This window comes from Sparus aurata, chromosome 9 (assembly GCF_900880675.1).
Source record: "Sparus aurata chromosome 9, fSpaAur1.1, whole genome shotgun sequence".
Taxonomy (NCBI): domain Eukaryota; kingdom Metazoa; phylum Chordata; class Actinopteri; order Spariformes; family Sparidae; genus Sparus; species Sparus aurata.
The window spans coordinates 23,270,080-23,289,958 of NC_044195.1; the positions used below are offsets into that span (position 1 = coordinate 23,270,080).

General features: G+C 40.1%; 1 protein-coding gene across 1 annotated transcript in view; it reads right to left on the reverse strand.

The window, feature by feature from the left end:
- The window catches only part of map2 (microtubule-associated protein 2), a 104,064-nt gene that overhangs the window by 51,992 nt on the left and 32,193 nt on the right, over positions 1–19,879 (reverse strand). Inside the window, exon 4 of the mRNA XM_030428755.1 lies at positions 7,682–7,816. The gene's annotated coding sequence lies outside the window, so the exon portion shown is untranslated. The remainder of the gene's footprint in view (positions 1–7,681; positions 7,817–19,879) is intronic.

The window sequence follows — 19,879 nt, forward strand, 5'->3', positions numbered from 1 at the left end:
CTCCAAGAGTATTCAGATTGTATTAGAAAAAAAATATCTTATGTGTTATGTTAGTAATTACAAAAATGGCCATTTATCTGCACTCAATGACAGACTACATTTCAAAGTAAGACATAAACTTTCTATTCACATTCCAATTAATCCACACTTTTTACTCAAGCCGCCCAGTATTATTGCAGCATTTTATTGATGTCCACTGAGCTGCTTTACAAGAACAGTATGGGGTTTAGTGCCTTGCCGAAGGCCACCTTGACAGTAATTGTGAAGGACGTGAAAAAAAGTACGACTCCATCGCTTTTGCGCAACGGCCTTCTTCCCTCCCCAGTGAGGCGCAATCTGTAGAAAATAACTGATGTTCAGTCGAAAAAAACAAGATAAACAGGCAAGGACACACAAGTTGGGTCAAAACAGAACACACACACACACACACACACACACAGAAAGAGAAAGAGAGAGAGAGAGAGAGAGAGAGAGAGAGAGAGAGAGAGAGAGAGAGAGAGAGAGAGAGAGCCATTCCAGTGGCCTCAAAATAGCAGGTGGGCTGTCTGGCTGAAACATAAAGTCCATTAAGAGACGGTACAGTAAAGTTTTAAATTTTGATTTGTTACTGTAATGCTTGTCTCTCGTCACATAGCAAGAAGAGCTAGGTAAAGTAGATCTTTATGTTGTTTTAGTGCCAGGTGAGGTGGACACAGAAAAGATTAAATAATGCATCTGTTCAATTCAAATGTCCTGACTGCAGACTGAGAGAAGCTGACGTGTTGGGTTTGTTTACCCAGAAGTTACAGCTCACTGACTAAATACTGTTAATTGTGTTGTATCATTACCGCTGAGTGCTGTTTTGGGAGTTTTTATAGACTAACATGAATTATCTTAGCTCAACAAATTATCGAGCAAGAGATTGCAGATATCAGCGAATAGAGTGCTAATTACAGGCTGTTCCTCCAGAGCATCTCCTCACCAACAAAAATAGTGATTAGCAAAGCAAAATCAAGCGATGACATCACACGGCAATCATAAGTTTTGCGAAGATTAACCTGCTAGCGGTGAGAATATTCTGGTTTATTTTCATTCATTTCAAGACAAATGTTCCCTTGTCAGTTCGAGCATGTATCAGAATGTGTGTCAATCTTAAAGCGATGAAGCAGGACTGATAAACTGTGAATGCATCAGCCATGAAAATTCTGCTCAGACAAGGTAATCACCAAGTTAATTAAGTCGTCCATTTGTCATTTCCATGCCTCTTATCAGCTTCTTCTTCTCTTCTTTTGTCTGACTTCTTAGCATCACCTATAAATCTTCCTCCCACCCGTTATTTCCTCTTCCCTCTTCACCTTCCTCCACCTCCTCCCATCACTATTCCTCCTACTCACTCCTCCTCCGCTTCTCATCAGGCTTCATCTCTCCCCTCACTCTGTTCTCTTTCTCTCTCTCTCTCTCTCTCTCTCTCTCTCTCTCTCCTCATCTCCCTCCTACGATCTGAGCACTTTCACGCGCCACCATCTCACTCTGTGTGTGTATGGGGTTGTGTGTGTGTGCGTGCATGTGTGTGAGTCACACAGATGCTGCATTGCAGGGCTCTCCTCACAGGGCCGTCTCACTGCAGGAGCCAGAGAGCATGGAGAGGAGCTTTGGGATGCAAGATGTAGTTACTCTGAGTGTGTGTTTGTATGTGTGTGTTAACTGTACATATACAGTATGTATGAGTGCTTAAAGTTGCACGCATGCAGATCTTTGACAGCAAACTCAGGCATAATTTTAAAATTACAGTTTTTTGGACATAAGCAAACAAGATCATTGGTAAACAAAAAAGTTAGCCAGAGAGACTTTAGCTTAGTATGAACATAGTAATTGTTCAAAAACCAAAGTTTATGAGCAAAATTTGGTTTTATTTCAGCTGGTTGCTTGGCAATAACAGACTGGCACATCATTTCTAGTAAAATGTCATTTTTGTACTTTTTTCTATTTGTGTCTGGATTAATTACCACCAGAATAATGTAAGCTAAGTACTTTAAAAATGCTTCTTTGTGTTACAATTTAATATTTGTTTGGGTTTAATTGTCTTATTCTATCTTGTTACAACACTGTGCTTAAGGTCTGGTTAGGTCTAGGCACAATACCACTTGGCTTTGGTTAGGAAAACATCATGGTTCGGCTTAAACTACTTGTTTTGTTCTTCAAAAACAATGCTGGAAATGTCCTTAAAAAACACCCGGTTCTGACATCACAAACATAGCTGGAGATGGCCCGACTTCCCTTATGAATATCCCCTCCAACTCCCGATGTTACAGTAAACCTGATGTAGCACTTTTTGTCCAAATATCAATCGGATGCATAGCCTGTGACACATACAACCTTGGCAATAGCTGTGGTTAATAAAATATCAACTGCTAACATTTTATCTTGATGACTGGGCTGATGGATAAAAATGTTACGCTAAGCTACAATAACCAGCTGCTGGCTCCAGCTACATATGTACCATACAGATATGTGGTTTCAGGTATCTAACTCTATCTAAGCAAGAAAGCAAATACCAGATTTCCCAAATGGTCAAACTATTCATTATTAATGTTTTATTCCATGTTTTATATTTTTTTTGTGTCTTGTTTAGAAAGCTCTTGTTAGCCCTGAGGCTGGTTTTCCTGGAGCAGGAGAGACTGGAGTTACTTGTGAATAACCAAGCTAAAGTAGTTCAGGGTCAGGTAATTTTATCCACAACAGCTAGATCAAATCCCTCCCTATATGGCGCTCAAATGTCCTTTACATACTGTCTGTATAGGCTCCACACAAAATTCTATCTCATAGGGTAAGAATCGTCCAGTCATTTTTTTCTAGATTTTACTCATTGTCGTTTTTTAAAATCTGAAATGAAACCCACCTCATGCATGCTTTAAGATGTGGTTAAAGGAAGACCTCATTAAAATCAGCTGTCAGAGGAGAGTTGTAGCGGAGGTGTACAGTAAACGCAGCTTCAAAGGCTTTTCATCTCAGAAATATGTGCACTTGTGATGTTTTTCAGGATGAGGGTAAGAAGGTGTTAAAAGCATTAAAAAAACGCATCTTAGCAGCTTCAATCCAGGAATTATGTAATTAGCCCCGGATGGGCCTTTGAATACCTAATGTACATGACCAGGTACAGACGCAGTAAAAGACAAGTTGCTGCCCATTTCACATGTAACTATGTATTGGTCGTTTGTTCAAACATTTAAAAAAACGTATATTTGAATTTCACCAAAAAGAGAACTATTGCAGTTGTGTGAATAATGACTGCTGTCCTTTGAAGCAGCAGTGGAAGCACTGTCATGTGAAGTATTAGCAGAAGAGGGAAGTCTTGTTGGTTGGACGTACAAATTGGCACCAGTTGTGGTTGTTTAAACTCAATCTATAACATGGTGTAATGTCGGACATATGCTGCCCAGTAGCACTGCCAGTTTATAGTTGACTAAACTGTTAATCAATAAGAAGAGTCTTAGTTGGCCAAGTTTTCATTTGTGGCTAAGTTCCAGAAAAAAAGCAAAATCGAAAATACCTCACACTACTGTCAGGAGCTGTGGCTTGCCATCAGGGCCGGAATGAAAGTATAACAGGGACATTTGCAACATGGACCGCTTCTCCTGTAACATCGCTAACTGTAGACTATAGCTGCTAGTTAGCTCTGATAGCTGCGCAGCTAACCCAGTGGAGTACTAGTAGCATAAAAGGAGGTTTTGAGGAAGCAGAGCCGGAGCGAGTGGGCAATGAAACCTGGCAAACAGGCAAGTTTGATGACAGAATATATTAATTATCATCAGGGTGATTTATAGCTGTTAGGACTTTGACCAAGGGGGTAATGAAGATGGAAGGCAGGGAGGGAAGAGGTGTGAAGAGTCAACTTTTGCCTAAAAGTTAATGGAAACATAGATTACAAAAAAAAAAATGAAGACATTCAGCGCATAAATAAAGATGTACACTGACCATAAGACCCAAACATCCACTGAAGCTTCTGGTCCAAGAGACAATGATGTTATTACACGAAAACATGAGATGTGTGTGGAGCATTGAGGAGACTGTAACTTCTACAATAGTTTAATTTCACCTGCTCGAAGCATCAGCGCCATCTCCTGTTTCTCTCAATGAACCAACTCTTACGATTCACATAACACTAGTGGAGATGCTTTATGTGTGAAGTAAAAATATCAGGGACGAAATGAAGCGACGCCTGTGAACTAGTTCAGGCAGTCGACCAGAGCTCCATCTCTCCTTCTGCCCTGTCAAGGCCACTGCTGCCCTGCCTATGTTTTCAGCCCTTGCACCACCCAAACATCCACCTGCAGACCCCGGGATACAGAATTTAAGATATTTGCTCATCAGTCCCCTGTTTCTTTGCATAAATGTATCACAACCATATCAAACTCTAACTATGTTCTGCTGCTGTAAGAAACATTTAAAACCTGGGTTGTCTGACCAAACTGACATTATTTTACTGAAGATATAAAATAACAGATATTGGCATTGTCAGCCAGAGAAGTGTAATCTCCCACTATAGCAGCACTGTTAAAATAATTATATAACTATAACATCTGACAACCAATTAATTATTTGTAATGAAACCAGCCACTGGACTGGAACATCCCTCTTCACAAGACTTTTTGACAATGCTGGTAATGATGTCTTTCATGTTTTTGACAAAAACAATGTATATAAATCAGTTCAGGACTAAATGTTGCTTAAGTTGCACAGATTTCTAAAAAAGCTGTCTTTTTGTACATGTTTTCAATCTAGTGTGCTGTTTCTACCCAGTCTTTTCATTCTGTACCTCTACAGTTTGCTACATTAGGATTTTGCATTAAAATAATAGCAAAGAGAAAAACCAAATCCTGACCCTCACAATTACACACATATACAGACGACGGCAGGCACACATAAAAACACTCTCATCCACCAATCCATCAGCAACCTACATTTGTACAAGTGCGGAAAACAAAAGAGGAGCCATGAAAGCGTGACTGCCTTTCAGCGGGCCTTGGTGCTGATCGTCTCACTAAAGCAGCTCTTCTCTTCCCACTCAGTACCAACTTCCCACTCACAGCTCCTAGCAGCCTGCACTCACATGTACATCCACCCACACGGCCATTTCATCTGCGGAGGTAACGGGCATTCTTTCTGTCTCTCTCCATCTCTTGTTGTAAATGTTTCTTTTTCTCTCTCTGACAGGTATTCAGCACATCTCAAATGTTTAGGGCTGATGAATGTGGGACAGAAAAAAGGTTTATTATAATGATACTGAGGTTATGGCTTTACTTTGGCTTCATTCATTCGTGAATGGCAAGCTGCCACAGCACACCTGGTGCACAATAATGCTTTATTTCTCATCATTAAATTGCCAGCAATGATTAAAAGGCCTCAATGGTGAAACTAGGAGCCTTGCCAGAACTACATTCATGTCCTTACAGACAATGTAGTTTATGAGCTCGAGGACGTTTAGGCTGTACACTTGCATTAGTTTAGGTTTTGTTTAGTTAACCTTGCAGGGGGGAGAGAGATAGTTAATACGACACAACGTAAAAGGTGACAATTATTCTTCCTCAAGACGCATTTCTCAACAGCTTGGGGTATTACTTTTAACTTGCTAATTTGGAATCAAATATAAACTCTCCATGACTTCACCCATTGGTTTTGTGGACTCCCTTTCTGAAGCTTTGGCTGTCACCACCTTGCTTTCTGCAGCCAGAAGTGACCATTTTAGAATGAGACGGTGTAATTCTGATTGGATCTGACTGAGAACCTGCGGCCATGCTGTGTTAGTCAGTACATTTACATGCACAGCTTAGTTGGATTACAGCCGTAGTTCGACTATGCAACTCAATCAGACAACTGCGCGTATACATGCCTTTGAGAAAATCGGATTATTGGCCAGAGCATGTCATACCCCGGTACGATAGGTGGCGCTGTACCCATTTCAACTAGTGGTAACAGAGCCACCTCCGGCTGACCGCTTTACGTCACCAGCTGCCTCGGCATTCAAGAAAGATGGTGTACGAAGAGCGAGACGAAGCTACATCTTCGTACATTTCGTATATGGTGTACATGTTAATTACACAAACTAGATGCACAATGGCGATAGAATGTATACATGCAGGAGTAATGCGACTATCAATCGAATAATCTAGGTATTTTAATCCGACTATGAGAAATCCGATCCGGTCCGATTTTAGTCAGACTAAGGTGTATACATGCATCTTAAAAATCCGATCATAATCGGACTACCCCAGTAATTCGGTTTTCTTGAGTGTCATGTAAACGCACTGAGTGATGTGTCAATCCCAAAGTAGCAATGCCCTAAACCATAGCCTACTTTATCATCTATTTTACTCCAAATGGGACCAAGATTTACAAAATGAGCATGACTGAAACCATTTCCTAATTTGGAAACTGTTTGCTGAGGTCATGAATCAAGAACGAAGTAGGGTCATTTTGTCATTAGTTTGCAAACAATTAGCCTTTCCTCTAGGATTTTTTTCAGCAGCGGGGGCAGGCTCTCCGGGGAACCGTGGCGGCGTAAACAAATGACACTTGACTGCAGATTTTACTTTTATGCCCAGCATAATCCCCCTTTTTATTGAACAGCTGGCATGGAAAATGGCTTTTTAAGGGCTGAATGTAAAAATAAAAAAAAATAACAAAAATACAACAATAAAATAAAAAATAAAACAATAAAACAATAAATAATAATTTCTTGATGGGGCTGTAGAATCAGTGGCAAAGTTTGCACCCAGGCTCAGAACAATGAATTTTTCTGGGTTTCATATAGAAGAGCTCTACGGCTCTGTTGTACGGAAATTCTCAGAGAGGTGGCCCACTGATGCTCAGCAGCATAGATGCTGCAAGGTGATCCCCCTGCAGTCTGTTTCTCAAGTCAGTCTTCACCTACAAATAGAAACAATAATGAGATTGTTTCTCTCAATGTCCTACACCCTAATCATTTTAAAACTGTTTCTAGTTTGTGTCTAATGATATATTATAAATGTCTTACCCTATTCATTGTTGAAAAATCCCTCTCACAGTTTAAATGAAAATGCAGTCAGCAGTTACATCATGGCGTGTATATATTCGCATAATGCTAGCAATTAGTTTACTCACGTTAGCGACACTGAGTTGAGTTGGCACCGGGCCCAATTAATTAAGCTACCGATATGTTACGTAACCTTAGCTGGCCATCAATATTTTGCGAATGTCTATTGAACTTGTAAAATCTATTATAAGTTTTCCTAAGCTAATAAGTCTACCTTTTCTCCGGTGAGTCGTTGCCTTATTTTCAAGATGACACTCCTCTGACTCTCCGACCTGGTGCCTGGGAGCTTGACGTGATGTCACTTTCAAGGCCGCGCTCTCGCAAGTAATTAATGTCGATGGCACCAGTAAGTTCTTGGGGGAGGGCGGGGGGATCTAGTCCAAAGAGTAGATACTGAGCAAGATAGTTATCTAGTTTACCTCAGCACTCGCGACACCCGACCCAGTGCAGGACTCTGCTGTGAAGGTGGAGATATGATGTGGCGGTGGTGTATTTGCGACAATTAAAAAAAAAAAAAATTTGAAGGAGCGGCGGCTAGGATTTAAAAAGAATGCATGTGATCATTGTATAAATCATATAGAGCAAAATCAGTTCCAAAATCAAACTATAATGCAGCCCCCACATTCTTACCTGGTTGGGTGGCCTGGGACGAGACGATGAGTCAAACTGGATGCAAAAACTCTGCCTTGTCTCCAAATCTCACCGGGTTGACGTCAAGATTGACAGAGGACAACTGAAAGCCAAGGGACAGTCTTCTTGTCACACCTGCAGATTGTGAAAAGAAGTGTTTGATTATTATTATTTTTTTTATTTCAAGATTTGATTTATCAGTTCCTCATGTAGATGATCTGCATTAGTCTGAAGATTAGAAACAATGTCCCCCTAATCAACAAAAAAGCAGCGCATTACATAAAAAAGAGTAAACATTTAATTTTAATCAGGGGTGGGACAATTTATTGATACAGCATTATATCACACTGGTCTCTTGCGATGCAATTATCGATACTCTGGCACCAAGTACTGATATTTCTATGAAAACATTCAGGCACTCTCAATAGGTTCTCCTGTCAATTGGACAATTGGACTTTCTTGTGGTGAAAACTTCTGTAAACTTAAGTATTTAGTGATCCATGTGAAAGTGTATTGAGTCGAAAGCAGGTGCGAGACAAGACAGAAAAGAACAAGTTAATTTTGTTTTGAGGCTTTCTGTGACCTGATCCACACAACAACCTGTTTTGTTTGATATGTACATGTTTCGAGATGTCCTGACTTTCTGTAAAAAATATCTGACAACAAGACGGTCTGAAATTTTCACAAGGTCTCCATAAATGTATCCAGATGTAACACATAGCCTTACAGAGGTACGTAGTAGGGGTGTCAACGTTTACAATTTGTTCTACACGTGTAAACGGGGCTTCTAACCGACGTGTACACGGTTACACGTCTGAGATTTATGATCTCTTTCTATCGCAGTTGTGGTAGCACCGATGCCAGCAGCAGTCTCTCCCTCCAAATTGTTCGGGTGTTTCCATCACAGGTGGTTTAGCATGGATCCCGTGCTGTTGTTGTAAGCCAACTTTGCCTGACATAGCCTACACTCAACTTGATTTCCACTGGCAGTTTGTTCAAAAAACACACAGTGTTCCGCTTGTTGACCGCCGCCATCGTGTCCCCCAGTCAACTTGAAGTGACGTGACGTGACGCGACACTGGCTGTGGCTGCGGGTTTTTTGTTTTTTTTTATATCAACGTAACATTGTGCCCCATTCATCTATTATGTATGCGGATAACTGCACTAGTGGGAACATTTAAGTGTATAGTTAGTTAATGTTATTATCTGAAGCTTTCAGGTAACATTATCTTACTTTCACTTTTAAAAATTGCGTCCGTCCAATTTTCCTTCGGGCGTCGGTATCAATTTATAGCGGGTCGGCTCTGGTACGGAATGTAATCTGTGCTACTGTCGGATAACGGGTCAGATGCGGTGACCAGTGCAGGACTCTGGTCTAAGTGACCATTTTAATCCTCTAGCCAATTATCAAGCTAAATATCCAACATGCTAGTTAACGTCAAAGACTGCGGTGGAAGACGACGGTAAAATATTTCCACTGGATTTATTTATGCCTGAATTTTTATTTTTTGCCGTGGCGGTGCGCCACAGTCAATTACATGTAGGGGAAACCCTGAATACTATATATATTGATGAGAAATGAACGAGGAGGAGGAGGAGGAAGAAAAAAAGACGTGTAAACGGTTATTGATTTTTCTAAACGGTTATGATTTGTTATCCGTGTATCCGTTTACACGTGTAGACGTTGACACCCCTAGTACGTAGGGTACGACACAAACAAATTTGACTGGTTTGCAGAAACATTAATTGACAACACTTTATTCTGGCAGTTGGGCTGAGATGTTATCACTTTACATGCTTCAAGCAAACGACTGCAGTTGTAAAAACTGCCACGTTTACAGAAATGTTGAATATTGTGTGTTGTCCTTCTAAAATAATGAATAAATGAAATAAAACAGTGTGATTCAACAGCCTCCAAAAATGACCAGGACATTACACCCAAACCCATCTGTGTGTATCTAATATATTGGAACTAGCGTATAAATGGCCATAATAACCAATCATCTGTTGTAGAGATAATTTGCATTTACACTCCTACAGTTTGATAAAACCATTTGTTGTTTGTGTACTGAACCCAGATGGATGGATGGTGATTTGGTAGAATAGTTAATTATGAATCAAAGAGATGGGCCAAACAAATGACTAAACATGACAGAACAACACCACTGAAAATGTACTTTATTTAACAAGTGTTACAAATCCATAAAAAAAACAAACAAGAAACTGCAACTAGAATATTATTATAGAGTCGACTGGACACGTCAGTTAAAAGATTACAAAAATGTATTCCATGCTTACACATTATTTTGTATTTTTGGTCACAGAGTCTATATTTCCTTATTTTAAAAAAGCATTTAAATGTTTGACAATGGGTATTTTATGACTGCTGAGCTTAACTTATTATTAGAAGCACCTGCAGGTACAAAATGATGAATACCTGGAGACTAGAGCATTTGTTCTACTTCCGTTCAAGAGTATGTTTTCTATTCAGCAGAACTGATGGCTGCAGGTTGATCAGAACATTCTTCTTAATTCGAAATATTTGGAGTGCATAAGAGATGAGGGTGTCACTCGCTTGCCAGTATGTAAAACATTAACAGCCTTACACAACAGAAATCAAGCGAGGGCTTTTAAGCAAATTAGTTTCAGGCATCTTAACATTTCAATTAGTAGAACTGGTTAGAAACACTTCTATTGTTCACAGGATTTCCTCAGGAGAGTCCAAAAAGTATTTTTTTATATATCATTGCTACCTTTGCCAAAAGGTGTAATCCAACTTTCCTCGAGCAATTTCAATGAGAACAAGAAAAATATTTTTTATTTGAGTAGTTGTCCTTAGCTTGTATATGCATACTCAAATTTCTCTTGTTATTTCTGCTGTATTTTGTCCAAAGCAATCAGCTAATGCATGGACTCTTGGTTCAGATGGTGATTATAGTGCCTACAGTATAATGTAATGGCAAAGAGACAACTTGTCTGAGATAAAAAAAAAAAGACAACAATCAAGTATTTCATTAATCCATGGTGACAAACAGTCTGTGTAACAACATTCATCAAAGCTTTATATTTAGTGATTAAGGTTTTGTACATCTTAACAGTGAAATCTAAGTAATGATTTGACATACTGGATAAAGACTTTGTTCTTTTCTTGTGAAGACACCAGCCTAATATTTGCACTGTTAAACACAAGGCTACAGCTAGCACCTGATCAGCTAAGTTAGGCATAAAGACAGCCTGGCTCTGGATATAGTAAAAAAAAAGAATTCAGGCTACTCATACGTCTGAAGCTTTGTCCCATTACATCAATTTCTCACAGATTAAACACATGAGAAATAATTGTGAAAATAATGAGTTAACTGATGAATTTTGAAGGTCAGATCTTTCAAAGACCAACCTAGCTGTTTCCACCTGCTCACAGTCATCAAGCTAAGCTAACTCCCCCCTGCCTTCCTGCAGGCTTTAGTTTCAACTAAATCAACACACATGGAGGTGGTATCAATCTTCTCATCTAATGCATGGAAAGCAAACCTCCCTCTAAATGTGTCTGCAGCTTCTATTTCAGTAAAATCAGTCATCTTTGAAATTAGACCAAATTCTGAAGACAGCTTTATTCCAAACTTTCTCTTTCCAGGACCGCTAATGTAGCTTCCTTGTACCCTGGCAACTGCGACGCCTTATACTGCGACAACTGTCTACATCCAACTGTACACACACTTAAATTTTCCAGCATCTGCTTCCCAAATGAAGACATTTCTAAAGGATAAAAGTCTGTAACAACTCTCATCAAGGTGACTCACTGCCACAAGCATGAAAAAACAGTGTACTTCTGCCTCGTCCTCGGCTAAAGAAGTGTGCCTGATACCTAAATATACATTTCATAACAATAACATTCAATACATCTTTATTAGCAGAGTAGTTTGAGTGCTGATGACAGCTGCTGCTTTTCCAGAGGATCAAAGCTGAGTGAGTCAGCAGCACTGTGAGGCCTTTCCTTTACCATATAACAAAAAGTAGCTCATGTTCTTATATTCCACTGAATAAAAGAAGTGGAAGCTCTGGAGGAGCGAAGCGAGAAAAAAGATGCCTGCACACTTGATTAAAAAGTGCAGGAGTAGCCTGATAATCAGAATAAATAAAACTCTGACAGCCTCCTGCAGCAGATTTTAATCCAGCAAAATGTTCTCAATGTTGCAATGCTCTTGCTCTCCTTAAAATTCGTTCCAACTTATGGAACAAAATGATCTCAATCCACATACATATAGTGAAATGTTTGCACATGCCCATGGCATTTTGGCAGCATGTCTTTACATGAAAACAGGGCACACAAACATTTTCTTGAAGACAACAAAAAGCCACTCATAATAAGCCTTTTTTCTCTTGTACTGTATTTTGGACAAATGCTGGTTAAATAGTTAAACTTTCACTCAGGCTGAAACTAAGGATTATTTTGACGAGTTTGAAGCTATTGCCCCTAAAATGTAAAAAAAAAAAAAACAATATCACAATTTCCCAGGGCCCAAAGTGATGCCAGTGAAAGCGGTCGAGAATGTTTTTCAGCATTTGCGAGCATGACAGTACTAGATATTTTTTTATTTTCAGCCATGATTCTGGCAACAAAGCCCTGTTTTTAACAAGACCACCAGTTTTGCCACAATTAACAGGTATTTCAAGCCAAGACATAATGTTTTCATTACCCCAACCCAGTAGGTGTGTTGCCTAAATCTAACCAAACTGTCAGTGCAGCGTGATGTCATAGCACACTGTCTCCCATTTGGCTATCAATTAATTACTTGTCGCTGGAGTGCCGACGCTAAATCGCGGTCGGATCATGGAAAGTGTGAGCTGGACGAGTTGATCAAGTCAGCGCTGGAGGAGAGGAACCAGCAGGTAAGCTTTCGTTTACTTCTAGCCTGAAGGCAAATGTAGTCCTCAATAAATGCACAAGCTACCAAATCCTGGAAGCCTTAGATGATGGAGCCATGAAAGTTGTGGCGGCATAAAAAAGAAAGTTGAACCTATAGACATGTATAGTTTCAACAAATGTATGGTTTCAGGCAACAGACATTGTGAGTGTTGATTCTGGCAGTTGGGTGCTTGCAAAAAGACTGAAACAATTTACAGATTATCAAAATATTCTGCATTTATTTTCTTACCATCGGCTATCAAAACTGTTGAAGCTCTACTTTTAATGCATCAAATCAGTCAGTCTGAGACTGTTATGCAAGTTTTTATATCATCAAGAAACTCATTCTGAAAGTGCATTCTGGGGTTGTACTCGACAGAGAACAGAGAGAACAGAGTGAGTGAAGTGAGCCAGCCTGTGGCTAAGTGAGCCAAAGCCTGAGAGCTTAGAAACCAACGTTGTAGAGAAAAGCAGAAGACACTTTCGTGTTATTTGCCTCGGCTGAACAACAGCTGAGGGTCACAAGTGAGTCATGCATCAGACAAGGACCTTGAACAGGTCTGTATGTTCTCTGTGTATAGGCAGTTTGGTTCCCACACAGAGCATTATACCAGGAGACAACACACCTCTGGCACAGAGCACGACTCTGCACCTCATTATGATACTTTACGGTACTCTATGGTGCACGCACAAATCACTTCTTTGTGAGGAGGACAAGTTGTTTCAGGGTGAAATATAGTTATGATTTTTACAGGACTATAAACATATGTGGCACGAAAAGTCATAAAAATGAATCATCCGGTGATTACTGCCAGAAAATTGCAAACAAATCTGTCTAAAGAGGCTGCGTTAAAGCTCGTTGTGAGATGCACCATGCTGCCCTACATGATCAGCCCATGTAACTTCAATTATGTATGGTCAAGAGTTTCCAATAAAAATGCAAATGAAATGCTTTGAAGCGAAATGACTCATAATTAATATAGAGAGAGAGAAAAAATGAGTAAGAAAAACCTTTGATGGACGCCTTTAGATAGACTGCAGCTGTTGGAACAGAGCAGCAGACAGCAGAAAGAAACCAGAAGACGTCTGGTGAAGCTCTGGAGCCGTGGCCAGTCTCTGGCACACACACTCACAAATTTGTCCACGATGTTATGACTTTGAGAAGCATCCCAGGTCTAAATTATACCATGTGACTAGACCTACAGGGTTGTCCTTTTTTTTTTTTTCACTTTTGCACCGATCGCCTAGAGAAGATCTGCCAAGAGCCTCTCTGGAGTTTCCAGGTGGTCAACCATCAACCAGAAAATGCTGCTCACAAAAAACTCAAAATCTTACCAAGTACATTTCTCTAAGTTCTCAAAATATGTTATTACACTTAATATAGGACATAATCACAGAGAAAGAAGCATTTTATTGAGATATAGGACTTCCTTTTAGATAATTTTCACTTTTCTAAACTTCTGGTTTAGATTTAGGAATTCTGTCAGTGTTTACTTGAATAAAATACGTGGGAAACTTGAGAGGCAGTGCTTCCAATGTGCAATGCTTTGTAAACCATTTATTGTAAAGCTGCATAGTTTATAACACTTTGCAAAATGGTTAATAAATACTGCGTAATTCATGCTTAAACATTATTTTAATAACCATTGCAACAGCATGACTAACTGAAGCTACAGGGCTTTTTAAACTATATAAAAACATACTGTATACTATATTGTTACAAAACAGCGAGAATGGAGAAAATTTGCACTTTCAGCATTAAAGGCATCAACATCTCAACATTCTCATTTAAATGAGAGAACACAACACAAAGAACACAAAACTGCAGTGTCTTCCCTCTGTAAGTGTCCGTGAGGTAAGAGTTGTTTGCGCTTGTGACATGTGAGGGAGAAAATGATAAGAGGTTCGTTGTTGCCCAGCGCACTAATGCTACGTCTCCAAGTCCTGCATACTTGCTAATGTTACGCACACAACCTCCACACTGAGTTATTACTGAAGAGCAATTGCTACTAATACATTGTTTCGATTGTATTAAGTATGATATTTTAGACAGATTTATGCCACTAGAAGGTGTATTATCACCAAGCAAACCTCCAGCTGCTGCAAACATCATCTTTAATATCTGTATCATGTTACTACCACGGCTTATATTGGCATTGCTCAATTATTTGACAACTATTTCACAAATACGGCACAGGAACACACACATACACACACACACACACGGACACACAGTGATATAGAGGGAAGAACAGGTTAATGAGGAGTTGGGATGATAAATGAGAGGCTAATAGAGAAGAATCATTACTTTGTCCCGCTTAAACTCTGGGAACATTCTATTGAATACCACAGATTTTTCATTTTAGGTATCACTTACACTTTTAAAATTGCCTTCACAGGCAGTCACATGGGGATGTTCGCGAGTAGCTCGATGTGACTGGGTGGATTAGTGTCTATTGAACTAGAAGTTTAAAACATGCAGTTATCGCTTTCTTTTTCATCTTCAAAGGCATTCTGTATGAACAAAAATAAAAGACTAAGCGTTTGGTATTCTGGTATTCTTTCACAAATGTGTGTAGGGTTATCTGCCCTTAAAAGCAGTGCGATTTCAATCCCGACTGCATGCTTATATATTAGGGGGGAAGTAGTTTTGCAAGTACAAAATAAATATGACAACGTTATGCTTAAAGTTTGATTCGGTTTTGGGCCAAAAAGGTTTCAGGGAACTTGCTGAAACAACAGATGCTATCGCTCTTCTTGGAGTTTAATTGCAGTATTAAACAGCAGAAGTAAAGGCCTTAGCTTGCAGGCCACAGACTCATTAATAATTAAATCTTTACATAACCAACTGATTCAGAATCAAACCTTCCAGGAATTCATTTTACAGTATTACTGAATAATCCAATGCTGCAAAATATTTTGGTTGAAAGGCCTTGAGGAGTCAGCACATATATTTTAACTCCTCACCCCAGTCCAGTCACTTTGCAAATACATGAGCTACTCGCAGCTCAGCCACTTGAGACACACAAACATGCACGGACACACGCACACCACCCCTGCAGACTGCATTAAATATGGGCTGACAGGTGGCTGCCGGATGTGCGGTCCCTGGAGACAGAACAAAGCACTTTCATTGTGCGTGTGTGTGTGCACACTTAATCAGTATGTGAGCATGTGTGTGACCTGAAAGCATGATCCGTGTGTTGGAGGTACGGGGTTACATAAGAAATGAGGAGAAAAGACCTTCACACTGGGGGAGAGAGGATGGCTTAGAAAGATGCGTCCAAGTTTCTCTTACTTACTTAGTGTGTGTGTCTGTGTGTGTGTGTGTGTGTGTGTGTGTGTGTGTGTGTGTGTGTGTGTGTGCGTGTACAACAAGACAGGTGCCGTTTTTCCATCACATCTGCCGACCTGGCTCTACTCAGTTTGACATGGCGCGGAGGGATTTTAAGTTTTTTACCACACCTGGGCTATACCTGCTTGAAGATGTCTCTTAAACCAAAGACGCGCTTGTCCCAATCACCGCAGTACAGTCGAGGAATCACAGCTAACAAAGTGGCTAATCAGCTAATTCAGTAACAAACATGATTCATTTCCTGTTACTTCTTCACAATAAAAGCCCCCCGTTAGTTCATCATTAAAAGGCTTTTAGTATGAAGCAGCATAGAGGAATCGTTTTCACCCAGAGTAACTAAACAAGATTTCCGAAATAGCTGAAAACGAACACGATGAAACAGTAAAACATAGCAGATCTTTAAAGGCACAAACACAACGAGAGAAACTTAGGAGATTCTGTTAGCAGCTACAAAGGTATTAAGAGCTGAACACACAGACTTTTTCTGAGGTTTCCTGCACAGACATGAGTTGAGTATTGCAACACACAATTATTTGAGGGGGAAGACAGGTGCTTGATACGGGGCGATTGCAGTCATGAGACGTCGCCGCAGCTCGCTTTGAGGGGATGTGGTGCGATAGTGGTACGAACAGTAATACAACAGGGACACGCCAGGAGGAGAGAATGTTGAAAAGTTGTCTATTTCAACTTCAAGTTAACTGAATCTTATTAAGTTCAGAGTTTTATGACAATCATTGGAAAAGATCTGATCTGATCTGTTACTGACCCTGTCATCTTCTCTCAATGCTCGGGGGGGGGGGGGAATATCTCAAGAATTCATCCTTTGAACCAACTGCACGCCACTCTACCCAAGACTGTTTATATAAGTATATACCAAGAGTTTACAGATAGGATGCTTTGAGCTCACTGAGTGCCAGTCTACAAGAATCTAAGATGTTTTGGGGCTCGTAAGGATATAAAGAAGCTTTTTTAAGACTTTCAGGTATAAACTCTTGTTTTCTGGCTATTGAGAAAGAAATCATGTTGCACCCGTCACTGTTTGGAGGGAGTATTGTTTCTAACACAGTCATACCCATAAAGCTCTCGACTGGGACAAAGAAAGATATCTGTGAATGCTGAAGGCAGAATAAACCTGCTCTAATGTGTATGTATTTCATTTTAGTTCTAGTTAATATGTATGAGTGCCTTGACAACAAAAGACAGCAAAGGACAGTCGAGCAGCTGAGCGAGCTGAAAATGAAATGAGACGCAAAGAGATGAAAGGAGATGCAGAGGAGAGGTGGTCAAGAAGAGAGACAGAAGGGAAGAAAATGAAAGTCTAACCGGAGGAGTGGGGGGAGTCTGGGCCATTACATCACTGCTGCAGTGGCTGACATTACTAACACTCTCTCTCTCTTCCTCCCTGTCTACATTCTTCAACGTAGTCTTTACTGTTTCACTCTTACTGTATTACTATGACTATTAATGTGACATATTATGTACAAGGCATATTTACAATTTCAAATGTTACATTCAAACCTCACACTGGATGGAAGTCATACATGGTGAAACCTGAAGAGGACCTCGCACACAGAAATGACCTCAATAACATAATATTAGTGAAATCACTAAAACCTACAAGCAATTCATTTAGCCCTCACATGAATATTAAAAGGATGTTACAGGAGGTTTGAATGATAAATTAAATGAACTCCACTGAACTTCTTTATTTCAATAATTCAGAACTTGTTGATAGCATTTCTCACCCTCACAGTGCTTACATTTTTAATGCGGTTGTGCTGAATAATAAAACACATCCCTTGACGTTTCATGACACTGAAAATATACTAATCAATAACAAATGTCACATTTAGGCTTTTTTTCGGAAGCAAACTGACTTGGTTCAATAAACTACTGAACACCACAGGGGAAGAGGGTTCCTTATCTTTAAGATACTGGAGAAAATGGTTCTCCAAATACTTATGTCTTTCAACATCTTACAATTAGCTTTGCACTTCTCATCACATGAAACTAGTGGCCATATATTACTGTGCACCAATTTTCACTGTCTTTATCTGATTGTTCTACAACATAATGACATCAGAATGATCTAAAGCAGTGTTTCTCAAACGTTTAACACTATGTACCACCTCAGAAAACATTATCACGTAAAAATAGAGTAGCACAGGGTTACTCCATTCAGCTACTTTGTGCCATTTGCTGGTGCCGGTGGTTCTCGTACCACAGCTTGAGAATAATGGATTCATGGATCAGTATTTTCTGAGACTGTGGCGCTTGGGGGGGGGGGGGGGGGGGGGGGGGGGGGGGCAGTTTTGGGTCATCATACTGTAATATTTATACTTATGCCATCGGCTACTTAGGGAATTTCATTTTTTTTTCTCTGGTTATACTGTCTCACACAGCCACGGGTGAAACATAACGTACTGTGTCGGACACAGATGCGGATTGGGTCGGATGCCTGGAGAGGCGGGTCGGGTTTTACGATTGCCATTTTCAAGGCTTCACTTATCATCAGTCATTATTAGCGACACAAATGATAAGCATTTATATTTCATATGAGCTCATTAATGCGTGCTTGCACCCTCCCAGAACTCCCATTCCCCACGCTGTCTCACTTTCACTTTTAAAAATTGCGTCCCCAATTTTCCTTCAGGCGTCGGTATCAATTTATAGCGGGTCGGCTCGGGTACGGAATGTAATTTGTGCTACTGTTGGAAAACGGGTCGGATGCGGTTTTATATATGGTGGGTTTGCAAAATAAGACCCGTGCAGGACTCTGATCTAAGTGACCATTTTAATCATCTAGCTAATTATCAAGCTAAATATCCAACATGCTAGTTCACGTCAAAGACTGCGGTGGAAGACGACGGTAAAATATTTCCTTTCTCTAACACTGTATTTATTTATGCCTGAATTTTTAAGGTGTGGCGGCTTTTATTTTGCCGTGGCGGTGCGCCACAGTCAATTACATGTAGGGGAAACCCTGAGGGTGCAATAAACGTACACACAGAATTCTGTGTGGCTTTAAGGTCCCAAAAAACACGCAGGCTGCAAGAACACTGGCAACACATGGTTGGTGCTCAGGCTTGAGAGAGCCAACCAAACAGAGAAGACTGTTTGAGGAGGGCGTTCTCATAGAGACAGGCACCATAACAGAGCATTCAGACAGAGGGTGAACAGATGTGATGCAGAAACGAGTTTCTTGAACATTAAAGAATATAAACATTTTCTTGATAAATATAAAATATATGTTAATTGAGCATAATATGGGTGCTTTAAGGTTGCAGACAGACTGTGGTCATGGTTGAGGTCAGAAAGATCACCCTCATGTTTAAAAGAAACTTTGTGAACCCAACCATCAACATCAACACCCTCCTGGCAAACAAGTGCGCAGAGCTGCCATTTTTCACTTAAGGCCAGCTTTGATTGAAAATATCCATTATGGAAATAATGTCTTAAATCTGTATTTATATTAAGGTAAAATAAAGTTAATTCTAATTATATAATAACACAACAAAACTGAATGAAATGCACAAATGGTATACATCATGGTTTGTCCTTTGTAATGGGTCTATATGCTTTGGATGAATGGCGAAGATGTCAACTTGGTGACATGTACCCAGGTCAGGACCACCTGCCTTTCTGGTGTGATCGAGTGTGTGAGGAGAACAGGGGAAAAAATAGAGGCTACACAAACAGAAGAAGGTCAAACAGACCTGCTGGGAAATGCCACTAACGTTTTCAGTCACGAAGACTGCAGGAGAGAGAGACGGAGGGAAGGCTAACATGTTTTCACATCAGATGCTTTCATTGTGTTTGAATGTGCACGTCCTTGTTGAAACGGTGCACTGCCAGGCCATTCTGAATGTCAGTGTTTGTGCGTTTTAAATGGAGGGAGCAAAGGCAAAAGAGCTGATAGAGGGCACTAAAGAATAGAAAG